The sequence below is a fragment of the Moschus berezovskii genome, chromosome 1, assembly GCF_049115385.1.
Source record: "Moschus berezovskii isolate FMDL1 chromosome 1, NW_MosBer_1.0, whole genome shotgun sequence".
Taxonomy (NCBI): Eukaryota; Metazoa; Chordata; class Mammalia; order Artiodactyla; family Moschidae; genus Moschus; species Moschus berezovskii.
The window spans coordinates 79,412,320-79,424,892 of record NC_142460.1 but is presented as its reverse complement, the minus strand read 5'-3'; the positions used below and the strand labels follow the sequence as shown (position 1 = coordinate 79,424,892).

The 12,573-nt window shown below is 41.4% G+C and overlaps 1 protein-coding gene across 6 annotated transcripts in view; it reads right to left on the bottom strand.

Annotated features, from left to right (window-relative positions):
* The window catches only part of SIDT1 (SID1 transmembrane family member 1), a 103,773-nt gene that overhangs the window by 73,187 nt on the left and 18,013 nt on the right, over positions 1-12,573 (bottom strand). The gene's annotated exons all lie outside the window — the stretch shown is intronic.

Sequence of the window (12,573 nt, the reverse complement as noted above, 5' to 3'; positions counted from 1 at the left end):
GCTACAGTCCATGGGGTCACAAAGAGTCAGACACAACTGAGCGACTGACACTTTCACTTTTCACTTTCATAGATACTCCAAATATCCCAGCTGTCTTCTCCTTATTCACATTGTCACCATAAACACTGCTGCACAATCCCCAGGGGAGATTAGAAAACAAACTGATGCCTGGGTCCAACCCTCAAAATTCTGATTTAAGTCATTTTGGGTGAAGCCAAATTATGGAGGTGTCGAACCTGCAGGCTGAAGAGCTTGAATTGGGCAGTCAACACAAGATTAGGAGAATAAGCCCAGAACAGAAAAAGAAAGATGTCAGTGTGCTTCTTTTCTTATCTGAATATAAATGGTAAATATACAAATACCTTTAAAAAGAAAAAAAAGACCTACAAGTGCCTCAACTGCTTACAAACTTTAATTTTGGTTTGTAAAATCATTCTGTGCTTTCAACCAAAATGTTATTGCCATGTTTTGTTAAAGCCTAGCAGGTGGCCTGATGTTCCCCTCGCCACAGATATGATAGGGGCTGAAGAGTCTTCTCTTTGCCCTTATCCAAGGTGTAATCAATCCCTAAATGCTTTTTTAAACCAGCGGCTCCCTTGTTCCCTGGTGGTTCAGATGGTAAAGAATCTGCCTGCAATGCAGAAGACCTGGGTTCAATCCCTGGATGGGGAAGATTCCCTGGAGAAGGAAATGGCAACCCATTCTAGTATTCTTGCCTGGGAAATCCCATGGACAGAGGAGCCTGGAGGGCTATAGTCCATGGAATCACAAAGAGTCAGACATGACTGAGCGACTAACCCAAACAGAAGGATAGTTTTAAACAACTATCATGGTTGTTGAAAAGATAGGAAATTGAATGATGCCCCTGGATCTAGATGGTTCTAATGTTTTCACTTCTTATAATATTTATACTATCGACAATAGAAAAAAGGCAAAGTAAGAAAAAGTTGATCTTTCATATGAGATGTTTTCTCCCTAATGTATTTAAGCCTTGAAAGTGAAAGTGAATTCTCTCAGTTGTGTCTGACTCTTTGCTACCCCATGGACTGTAGCCTACCAGGCTTCTCCGTCCACAGAATTCTCCAGGCAAGAGTACTGAAGTGCGTTGCCATTTCTTTCTCCAGGGGCTCTTCCTGACCCAGGGATTGAACCCAGGTCTCCCGCATTGCAAGCAGATGCTTTACCATCTGAGCCACCAGTGAAGCCCATTTAAGCCTCAGTGTTCTCTTGAAAAGTAGGGGAAAGAAATGAAACTAGAAAACCTTGCAGTGAAACCCTGAAGATCTATGACCTGTTCAAAATGGAAATTGAGAGACAACAGGGTATCATGGGTATCATAGATTATTACTATTTGGGTCTCATATATCAACCTTGATGAAGCCAGTTTTGCTTTTTAGTGTTAACAACAGTCCAAGATTAATTTATTAATTAGATTAAGAAAGCTTGCTCACAAAGGGAGTGTTTTCTTGGGCCACATTCTACATGTTTCCATGGAAATTATGCTGCAGCTGATCATTGCCAACACCATGTCTCTAATGCAGACTTCTTTCCTAAGCTCTGGATGTTCCACAGGCACAAAGACAAATTATCTGAAGTGGAACCTGTCACTTCCTTCACTCCTAACTTTAATATCTTCTGAATTTCCTTGCATTTTAGGGGGGAATAAGGGGGTTGCTGCATTGCAGCATGCAGAACTTCCCTGACCGGAAATCAAACTCATGCCCCCTGCAGTAGATGTGCTGAGTCTTAACCACTGGACCATCAGGGAAATTCTGAATGTCCTTGATTGTTGAATGAACCACACAGCTATTCTGAGCCTGAGTCATCCCTGATTCCTACTTCTGTAGCATTCTCCATCAGTAGGTCATCAAGTTCTACCACTTCTGCCAACTTCATAGTGTCCATACCCAGTTCCTCCCCTCCCCCAAACATGACACCCTCCTGGTCCAGTCCTTGACCCTCATTGCCTTCTTATCCCCAGGGAAATACCCCCTCAGATGCCAATTTCAGCTTGGCATTATCCTTGCTTACAAGGCCTTGAGTGGATCTGAGAATTTTCAGATTTACTTCCAAAGGAATGAGAATAGTATTTTTATGAAAAGATAGAACAGAATAATGAATACTCATGTACTTAGCACCCAGCTTTTGTTGTTACTGTTCAGTCACTCAGTTGTGTCTGACTCTTATCCAGCTTTAATAATTATTTTTAAAAGTGTACCATTTTATTTTATTTACACTTTTCATTCCAATCCCAAAGAAAGGCAATGCCAAAGAATGCTCAAACTACCCCACAATCTCACTCGTCTCACACGCTAGCAAAGTAATGCTCAAAATTCTCCAAGCCAGGCTTCAGCAATACGTGAACTGTAAACTTTCAGATGTTCAAGCTGTTTTTAGAAAATGCTGTGTGGATTGCAACAAATGGTGGAAAAGTCTTAAAGAGATGGGAATATCAGACCACCTGACCTGCCTCCCCAGAAATCTATATGCAGGTCAAGAAGCAACAGTTAGAACTGGACATGGAACAACAGACTGGTTCCAAATCAGGAAAGGAGTACGTCAAGGCTGTATATTGTCACCCTGCTTATTTAACTTACATGTAGAGTACATCATGTGAAATGTCTCACTGGATGAAGCACAAGCTGGAATCAAGACTGCCGGGAGAAATATCAGTAACCTCAGATATGCAGATGACACCACCCTTATGGCAGAAGGTGAAGAAGAAATAAAGAGCCTCTTGATGAAAGTGAAAGAGGAGAATGAAAAAGTTGGCCTAAAACTTAATATTCAGAAAACTAAGATCATGGCATCCGGTTCCATTATTTCATGGCAAATAGATGGGGAAACAGTGGAAACAGTGAAATTTTATTTTTTTGGGCTCCAAAATCACTGCAGATGGTGATTGTAGTCATGAAATTAAAAGATGATTGCTCCTTGGAGGAAAAGTTATGACCAACCTAGATAGCATAATAAAAAGCAGAGACATTACTTGCCAACAAAGGTCTGTCTGGTCAAAGCTATGGTTTTTCCAGTAGTCATGTATGGATGTGAGAGTTGGACTATAAAGAAAGCTGAGCACTGAAGAATTAATTCTTTTGAACTGTGGTGTTGGAGAAGACTCTTGAGAGTCCTTTGGACTGCAAGGAGATCTAACCAGTCCACCCTAAAGGAAATCAGTCCTGAATATTCATTGGAAGGATTGATGCTGAAGCTGAAACTCCAATACTTTGGCCACCTGATGCAAAGAACTGACTCATTTGAAAAGACCCTCATGCTGGGAAAGACTGAAGGCAGGAGAAGGGGATGACAGAGAATGAGATGGTTGGATGGCATCACCGACTCAATGGACATGAGTTTGAGTAAGCTCCAGGAGTTGGTAATGCACAGAGAAGCCTGGTGTTCTGCAGTCCACGGGGTCACAAAGAGTTGGACACGACTGAACAACTGAACTGAACTCCATTTCCCACACACATCTTTTTTTGATTATTTTAAATACCAAAGATGATACCATTTCATCTATAAATATTTCAATCCATATCTCTAAGAGATAAGGCCTCCTCTTTTTAATATAACATGTTACCATTATCATACTTAATAAAATTAATGATAATTTAAAAAATTATCCAGTACCAACACAGGGATTCCCCAATAGCTCAGTTGGTAAAGAATCCACCTGCAAAGCAGGAGACTCTGGTTCAATTCCTGGGTCTTGAAGATCCGCTGGAGAAGGGATAGGGTACCCACTCCAGTATTCTTGGGCTTCCCTTGTGGCTCAGCTGGTAAAGAATCCGCCTGCAATGCAGGAAACCTGGGTTCAATCCCTGGGTTGGGAAAATCCCCTGGAGAAGGGAAAGGCTACCTACTCCAGTATTCTGGCCTGGAAAATTTCATGGACTGTAAAGTCCATGGGGTCGCAAAGAGTCGGACACGACTGAGCGACTTCAGAAGAACACAGTGTTTGAATTTCTTCATTTATTTAAAAATTGTGTTTTTCAGTATTAAAAAAACTTTGAGTACCAACAAGATCCATATATTTTGTTTGGTTGAGAAGTATTTTGAATATCTTTTACTCTAAAGGCAACACGCCCCACCACAACTCTCTTTTGGCATTTATTTGTTGAAGAAAGCTGCTCACAAAGCAGTACAAACCTGACACATTCATATTCTAGATTTTGTTGGTTGCACTTTTTGATGTCATTAAACAAGTTCCTTTATCCCTTGTATTTTTTATAGACTGGCAGTTAGAGCTAGAGGCTTGATTGGATTCATGTAACTACATCCCTCAGTCTTTTCCTTGGATTTTGAATTAGAGTCCAGAAAGTTTTCACCACTCCAGGTTGCTGAAGCCTGTATTTTCTTCTAGTACTTTATGATATCATATTATTAATACTTAAATCTCTATCCTTTTGTGATCAACACTAGTATACGGTATGAGGAATTGTTTTAATTTTGTCTTTATTTTTTCAGTATGGCTCTCCAGTTGTCCCAATACCACCTATTAACAAGTTCATCTTTTCTCCACTGCTTTGAATCACTCAGGGCTTTTCTTAATCACTGTATTGTTCTGTAGTTTATTTGCCTGGTAGTCCCCCACATGCCTAATTCCTTGCTGTTTCTCAAAAGGGCTATGTCTCAGATATCTGCGCTTTTAATTTCTTATTTATTTATTTATTTTAATTGGAGGCTAATTGCTTTACAATGGCCTTTTAATTTCATTCTCATCCCTAATGTCCTTTTTGGGCAAATCTTCCCTGATATTTCCCTATCCCATCCAATAAACGGATGTCCCTCTCTTGGAGGGGGCTGTGTGGCCTCTGATTACCTCTATACAGCATGTTAATACCACTGTAAAATAATAGAAAAAAATGTGGCCTTTGCCCCCAGTTCCTGAAACAGAGTTCCTAAAACCCTTGTAATTTCCTAAGTGATAAGAGCACTAGTAGAATCTTTTATTCTAGTATTTGGTCTTATTCCTGGCTCCTGACAGAGCTCCTAAATCCCTTGGAATTTCCTGGGTGATAAGTGTTTCTTTTGTTCTAATGAAGAGATTCTAGGTGGGCTCCTGGATAACTTCAGAATGGGAGCTGGTTACCCAAAAGACCTAGCCATGATTAGAAGCTTGGAACATTCAGCTCTGCCTCCATCATCCAGGAAGTGGAAGGGGCTGGAGACTGAGTTAATAATTGTTCATTCCTATGGATGAAGCCGCCATAAAAATTCCTCCAATACAGGTGTGGAGAATTTCCAGGTTGGTGAATGCATCCAATACCAGGAAGGTGGAGAACCCCAACTCCATGGGGACAGAAGCTTCTGTGCTCAGGACAGTTCTGGACTTTACCCCATGCACCTCTTCCATATTGCTCATCTTGAGTTAAAAGTGAAAGTGTTAGTTGCTCAGTTGTGTCTGACTCTTTGCGACCCTGTGGACTGTAGCCTGCCAGGCTCCTCTGCCCTTGGGATTCTCCAGGCAAAGATTCTGGGGTGGGTTGCCATTTCCTACTCCAGGGGATCCTTTTTATAATAAACAAGTAATCTAGTAAATAAATTGTATTTCTTCTATGAGCTGCTTAGCAAATTAATCAAACCTGGCGGTGGAGGGGTGTCACAGCAACCTCTGATTAACAGCTGGTTGGTCAGAGCATGGGTAACCACCTAGACCTGTGATCGGCATCTGAAGTGGGAGGTGGGTGGTCTCGTGGGACTGAGCCCTTAACCTATGGGATCTGATGCAGACACTAGGTAGATCCTGTCGGAACCGAACTGAATCATAGGACAGCTGGTGTCACCAAATTGCTTGATGTGTGTAAGAGCCACACATCTGGTGTCGGAAGTATTGAGTGACTAGAAGAAAACAGAAGTTAGCTTTTCCTATAGACAACCCCAAACCTTTTTTTTTCATGTAGTCAAATGGACTCCTTTCTTGGCCATTTCTCCCATCACTTTTTAAAACTGAGCCATAGATAACACCACACAAATCACTCTTAAAAGTATAGAATTCAGTAGTTTTACTGTATTCACAGAGCTATGCAAATATCACCACTACCTAACTCCAGAATAGTTTATTGCCCGGCTAAAGAAGCCCTGTACCCATTAGCAGTCACTCCTCATTCCCTCCTTCCCACAATGCCTGGTAACCAATAGTTTAATTTCTGTCTCTGGGGATTTGCCTGTTTCACGTAGGTGATTTCCTATTCCATATATTATGAAATAATATATATGCTTTCTTGTGTGTGGCTCATTTCAGTTAGCATAACGTTTTCAAGGTTCTTCCATGTTGCAGTATGTGTCACTACTTCATTTCTGTTTATTGCTCAGTAATATTCCAATGGCACGAATAAGCACATTTGTTTTATTCTTCAGCAGATGGAAATTTTGGTTGTTTCTACTTTTGGGCTATGAACATCTGTAAAGAAGTTCTTGTGTAAACAAGTGGTTTCAGTTCTTTTGAGTGCATCCCTAGGAGTTTAATTTCTGGATGACATGGTAACTCTTAAAACATTTTACTTTTTTTCGTTTTTAATTTTTTACTGTACTGGGTCTTCATTGCTACATGCAGGCTTTCTCTAGTTGCAGCAAGCCAGGGGTACTCTCTGGCTGTGGTGTGTGGGCTTCTCACTGCAATGGCTTCTCTTGTTGTGGATTACCAGCTCTAAGGAATGCAGGCTTCAGTATATGGCGCTCAGACTTAGTTGCCCCACAGCATACAGGATCCTCCAGGACCAGGAATCGAACCCATGTCCCCTGCATTGGCAAGAGGATTCTTAACCACTGGACAATCATGGAAGTCCTCCTATGTTTAACTTTTTGAGGAACTGCCAAAATGTTTTCCAAAGAGGTGCATCATTATACATTTTAGCAATTTACATGATCAGCAATGTAAAAGTTTCAAATTTCTCCACACCCTTGTCAACACTAACTACCATCTGTCTTCTGCTGCTGCTGCTGCTAAGTCGCTTCAGTCATGTCTGACCCTGTGCGACCCCATAGACAGCAGCCCACCAGGCTCCCCTGTCCCTGGGATTCTCCAGGCAAGAACACTGGAGTGGGTTGCCATTTCCTTCTCCTAGATAATACTTAATAGGTATGAAGTGGTATCTCACTGTGGATGTGGACCTTCCAATATGCTAGCAGTTAATTTAGTTTACCTGCCTGACTCTTCTGGGAAGCTGAAAACATCATCTTTGGCATCTCTGGTGCTGGCACAATGAGTTAGCTTAGAAGAAGGCTCATTTTTGAGGTTCAAAAACCAACACCAGCATTACCCACAGCACATATGTTTAGAGCACACTTTCATCTGGCTTAAATCTACAGTAGTCAGAACCAAGGTAAAGGACTAAGGAAAGCTGTGAACAACCCAGCTTTATCTTTAGCTTGTCTGCTTCCCTTTTCATTACCTAGGCTGCAGACTCCTCCTTGCTTCTTACGTACTTGATGCCAGAGGGATTTCCCTCCCTTTTTTTTTCCCCAAACATCACTCTAAGGCAGTAGTTCCCAAATTTTAGTGTGCTTTTTAGCATTCAAATCTCTCAAACCCAACCCCCGACATTTCTGATTCAGCAGATCTGGAATAGAACTTAAAAATAATGTGTTTTTAACAGAATGCAGGGAGATTCTGATGCACATGAATTGGAGCCCACACTTTGGACAGTACTGTTCCAAAGGAACCATCTAGTGGATGGCCCCATTTGTCAACACCTTGCCAGTTGCCCTGTGGGCTTCCCTGATGGCTCGGTTGGTAAAGAATCTGCCCGCAATGAGGGAGACCAAGGTTCAGTCCCTGGGTTGAGAACATCTGTTGGAGAAGGGAAAAGCTACCCACTCCAGTATTCTGGCCTAGAGAATTCCATGGACTGTATAGTCCATGGAGTTGCAAAGAGTCAGACACAACTGAGTGGCTTTCACTATCACACTTTCACAAGGTGCAGAATTATGAGACCACCAATGTCACTAGCATGAGTGGAAGCTAGTGTGTCTGGTGGGGCCAGCTGGAAAGAGGTCTGCTTGAGAGGAGCAGAGCAGATGTATTACTGCCATGGTTACTCTAACCCACTCTTTATCTCCACACTCTTTTATTCCTAGTCTGGATCTCATAATCCACTTACCTTTTTATTTTTGAATAATTATCTTACTAATTATGATTTAAAAAACCTCAGAAGAGACACAGATATAAAGAACAGACTTTTGGGTTCTTCTCTGTGGGAGAAGGCAAGGGTGGGGCGATTTGAGAGAATAGCACTGAAACACGTATATTGCCATATGTGAAATAGATGACCAGTCCAAATTTGATGCATGAAACAGGGCACTCAAAGTTGGTACACTGGGACAACCCAGAGGTATGGGATGGGGAGGGAGGTGGGAGAGGGGTTTGGGATGGGGGACATATGTACACCTGTGGCTGATTCATGGCAATGTATGGCAAAAACCACCACAATATTGTAAAGTAATTAGCCTCCAATTAAAATAAATTAATTTTTTTAAAAAAAGCCACTGTGTTGGCTTCCCCAGTAGCTCAGTTGGTGAAGAATCTGCCTGAAATGCAGGAGATCCTGGTTCAATCCCTAGGTTGGGAAGATCCCCTGGAGAAGGGAAAGACTACCCACTCCAGTACTCTGGCCTAGAGAATTCCCTGGATTGTTTAGTTCATGGGGTTGCAGAGTTGGACATGACTGAGTGACTTTCTCTTTCAACTGTTTAGGCTTCCCTGGTGGCTCAGACGTTAAAGCGTCTGCCTGCAATGCGGGAGACCTGGGTTTGATCCCTGGGTTGGGAAGATACCCTGGAGAAGAAAATAGCAACCCACTCCAGTATTCTTGCCTGGAAAATTCCATGGACGGAGGAGCCTGATAGGCTACAGTCCATGGGGTTGCGAAGAGTCAGACACGACTGAGCCACTTTGCTTATATTCAATAGAATCACAACACTGTAATTATCCTTCAATTAAAAATTAACAAAACAAAACCTCAGAGATACTGGCATAATAAATTGCAAAAAATAGAGTAAGAGGTAGAAAACACTGGGCAGTTTTTCAAGAGGAGCAGATAATGCACCCCTCCCCCAGGAAAGGATAAAAAGTCCTGTTCAGATGTTGCTTTGCTTTTCAAGAGGCCAATATTCAACTGAGAAAGTTAGGTTACCTTTGCAGCAATGAAGCAAGCCATGTAAAGGCAAAACTAAATGAATGCATAATGGACTCTGATACCTTGTAACAGACCACTCTTAAGAGCCAAGATTTCCCCTCCTGTTGCTGCTTCCTGTTGTCATGACAACAAAAGCACTTTTATATATATAACTTGTAAACTATGTTTACTACAAGTAGGAAATTGCATTATAACTATGAGGGAAGAAGTACTTAAGTATTCCCATCTCTGATATATAGATCACAATTATGAAAGGTCTGACAGCTTAGAGAGTCCCTTTTTAATCCTTTAGAACATGTCAGTAGGGAAAAGTTCAAAATTACAAATAATGCAGCTCTGTTGCGGAAAGAGGGTAAAAGCGAGTTTAATTCAAGATCTAGTTTGGTTTTGCTAAAATAATGAGACTTTATTGGAACATGAGATTCAAAATCAGAAATTCAGTTCAGTTCGATCACTCAGTCATGTTTGACTCTTTGCGACCCCATGAAACGCAGCACGCCAGGCCTTCCTGTCCATCACCAACTCCCGGAGTCCACCCAAACCCATGTCCATTGAGTCAGTGATGCCATCCAACTATCTCATCCTCTGTCGCCCCCTTCTCCTCCTGCCCCCAATCTTTTCCAGAATCAAGGTCTTTTCAAATGAGTCAGGTCTTCACATCAGGTATTCAAAGTATTAGAGTTTCAGCTTCAACATCAGTCCTTCCAATGAACACCCAGGACTGATCTCCTTTAGGATGGACTGGTTGGATCTCCTTGCAGTCCACATGATATTAAAAATCAGAAATTACTGGTTTCCATTATTAGGGCTTCCCAGGTGGTGCAGTGGTAAAGAATCCGCCTGCCAATGCAGGAAATGCAGGTTTGATCCCTGGGTTGGGAAGATCTCCAGGAGGAGGAAATGGCAATCCGCTCCAGTATTCTTGCCTGGGAAATCCCATGGACAGAGGAACCTGGTGGGCTACAGTTCATGGGGTTGCAAAGAATCGGACACTACTGAGCACACACACAATTATTAGGCATACCATTATTTTATGATGTGATCTTGAAAAACTGATTCTACATGTAAAATAGCTACAATAATATTCATTAATGGTTCCTCTTCCTCATGTTACAAACATCACAGAACAAATTTTTTACAAACAAGTACAAATGATTTGGTAACTGTTTTAATAACTTATGTTCATTGGGTGTGTGTCTCGGGGATGTTTAGATTCTTTGTCCTTCTGTCCCTCTTTTATTCCTTCCTCCCTCTCTCCCTGCCTTCTCTGTTTCCATCCTTTCTTCCTACCTGCCCATGCTCCCTTCATCAAACCTTCACTAAATCAGGAGTTATGGGAGGTACTAAGGATATACTAGAGGCATCCCTGTCCTTGTGTAGCTCATGATCTAGTCACAGAGACAGTGTTATTATCAAAAGCATAATGTGATGGTGTTACAGTAGCAACATGAGCGGTGCTGTGAGCACCCAGAGGACAAAGTGGCTTCCCATGTGGAGAAGTTAGAGTGAAAAACACAAAAGCTAGTCAGTCACTTACCAAGTTACAGTGGAGTAGAGACTGTTCACATAGGTCCTGCTGTTGCCTGGCTGGTGCACATAACCTGGACTCATAGTGTCAGAGAAACTTACATCTGGGAAGGTACTCAGGGAGATCATCTAGTCCAAAGGTTCCATTTACAGAAGAGGAACCAGAGACTTTATTTTTTAGGGCTCCAATATCACTGCAGATGGTGACTGCAGTCATGAAATTAAAAGATGCTTGCTCCTTGGAAGAAAAGTTATGAACAACCTAGACAGCATATTAAAAAGCAGAGACATTACTTTGCCAACAAAGGTCCATCTAGTCAAAGCTATGATTTTTCCTGTAGTCATGTATGGATGTGAGAACTAGCCTATAAAGAAAGTTGAGTGCCAAAGAATTGATTCTTCTCAACTGTGGTATTGGAGGAGACTCTTAAGAGCCCCTTGAACTGCAAGGAAATCCAACCAGTCCATCCTAAAGGAAATCAGTCCTGAATATTCATTGGAAGGACTGATGCTGAAGCTGAAACTCCAATCCTTTGCGAATAACTGACTCATTTGAAAAGACCCTGATGCTGGGAAAGATTGAAGGCGGGAGGAGAAGGGGACAACAGAGGATGAGATGGTTGGATGGCATCACCAACTCAATAGACATGGGTCTGGGGACTCCGGGAGTTGGTGATGGACAGGAGGCCTGGTGTGCTGCATTTCACAGGGTCGCAAAGAGTCGGACACAACTGAGCGACTGAACAGACAAAGCATCAGTATCTTGAATATATAAAGAATCCTGAAACTCACAGAAAAACACAATAACCCAATGGAAAAAATGGCTAAAGAATATAAACATCAACTGAAGAGAAGAATGACTAAAGAACATGTGAAAAGATGGGAGTACTTTATACTCATCAGATAGGTAAAGACAAAAGTATGACAATACCACATTTCCAAGAATGCAGAAAAATAGGAACTCTTGTATATCGCTTATGAAAATGTTTGGTACAACCATATCAGAGAGCAAATTGGCAATATGTACTAAAGCTGAAGATGGTTTCACATTACATTCCAGCATTTCCACTCCTGAGTTTGTACACAAGGAAAACTGTTACATATGCACAAGGAGTTATCAACAAGAATGAAATGAATGCACTAGAATATGGATGAGTATGAAACAGTAAAGGAGATAAATTAAGAGAAAGTTGCTAAAGGATACATACTGCATGATCCTATTTACAAAAACTTTGTAAATAAGCAAAATCTATCTACTTGTCTGTCTATATTTCTGTCTGTCTTTAATAATATATATATATGGAAATAATAAACACCAAATTTAAGACCATTATTTTAAAAAACTTGGAAGAATCTGAGACTTTACCCCATTTGCCACAGTTTCATCAATACTGATAGAAGACCCAGACTCCTGGGTTAGAGGCAAGGACGTTATTAGTCTGGTCATAACATGGGCAGAAACCCTGCCTGACCTTTGCCCCAGAGGGGGACACCATCTCTGTCTTCTGAGGTGTTCACTATATAAATGTCCTTGAAAGAATGGTATCGAAAACTTTCAGTCCTTACTTTCTTGTAAGATGTGCATAAATCAAGAGACCTATGAAAAATTACATGCCTATAATGGTTACTTTGGGGGATGAAGGAAGAGGATGGGCAGGGGTAAGTAGGGAATTCTGATCATCTTTTTGCTTCCGAAAGTTGTGGGTACATAAGTGTCTGTTATATTATTTTCTATTCTTGTTTATTGTATGAAATATTTCAACACTACCAACATCATCAAGAAGCCCTGGTGCACTAGCATTTGTGTTGGCCTACTTCTGAGCAGCAACTGTCACTTTTACATTTTATACAGGTTCTTTGTTTTTGTTTGGGCTGCACGACTTGCGGAATTTTAGTTCCTCAACCGGGG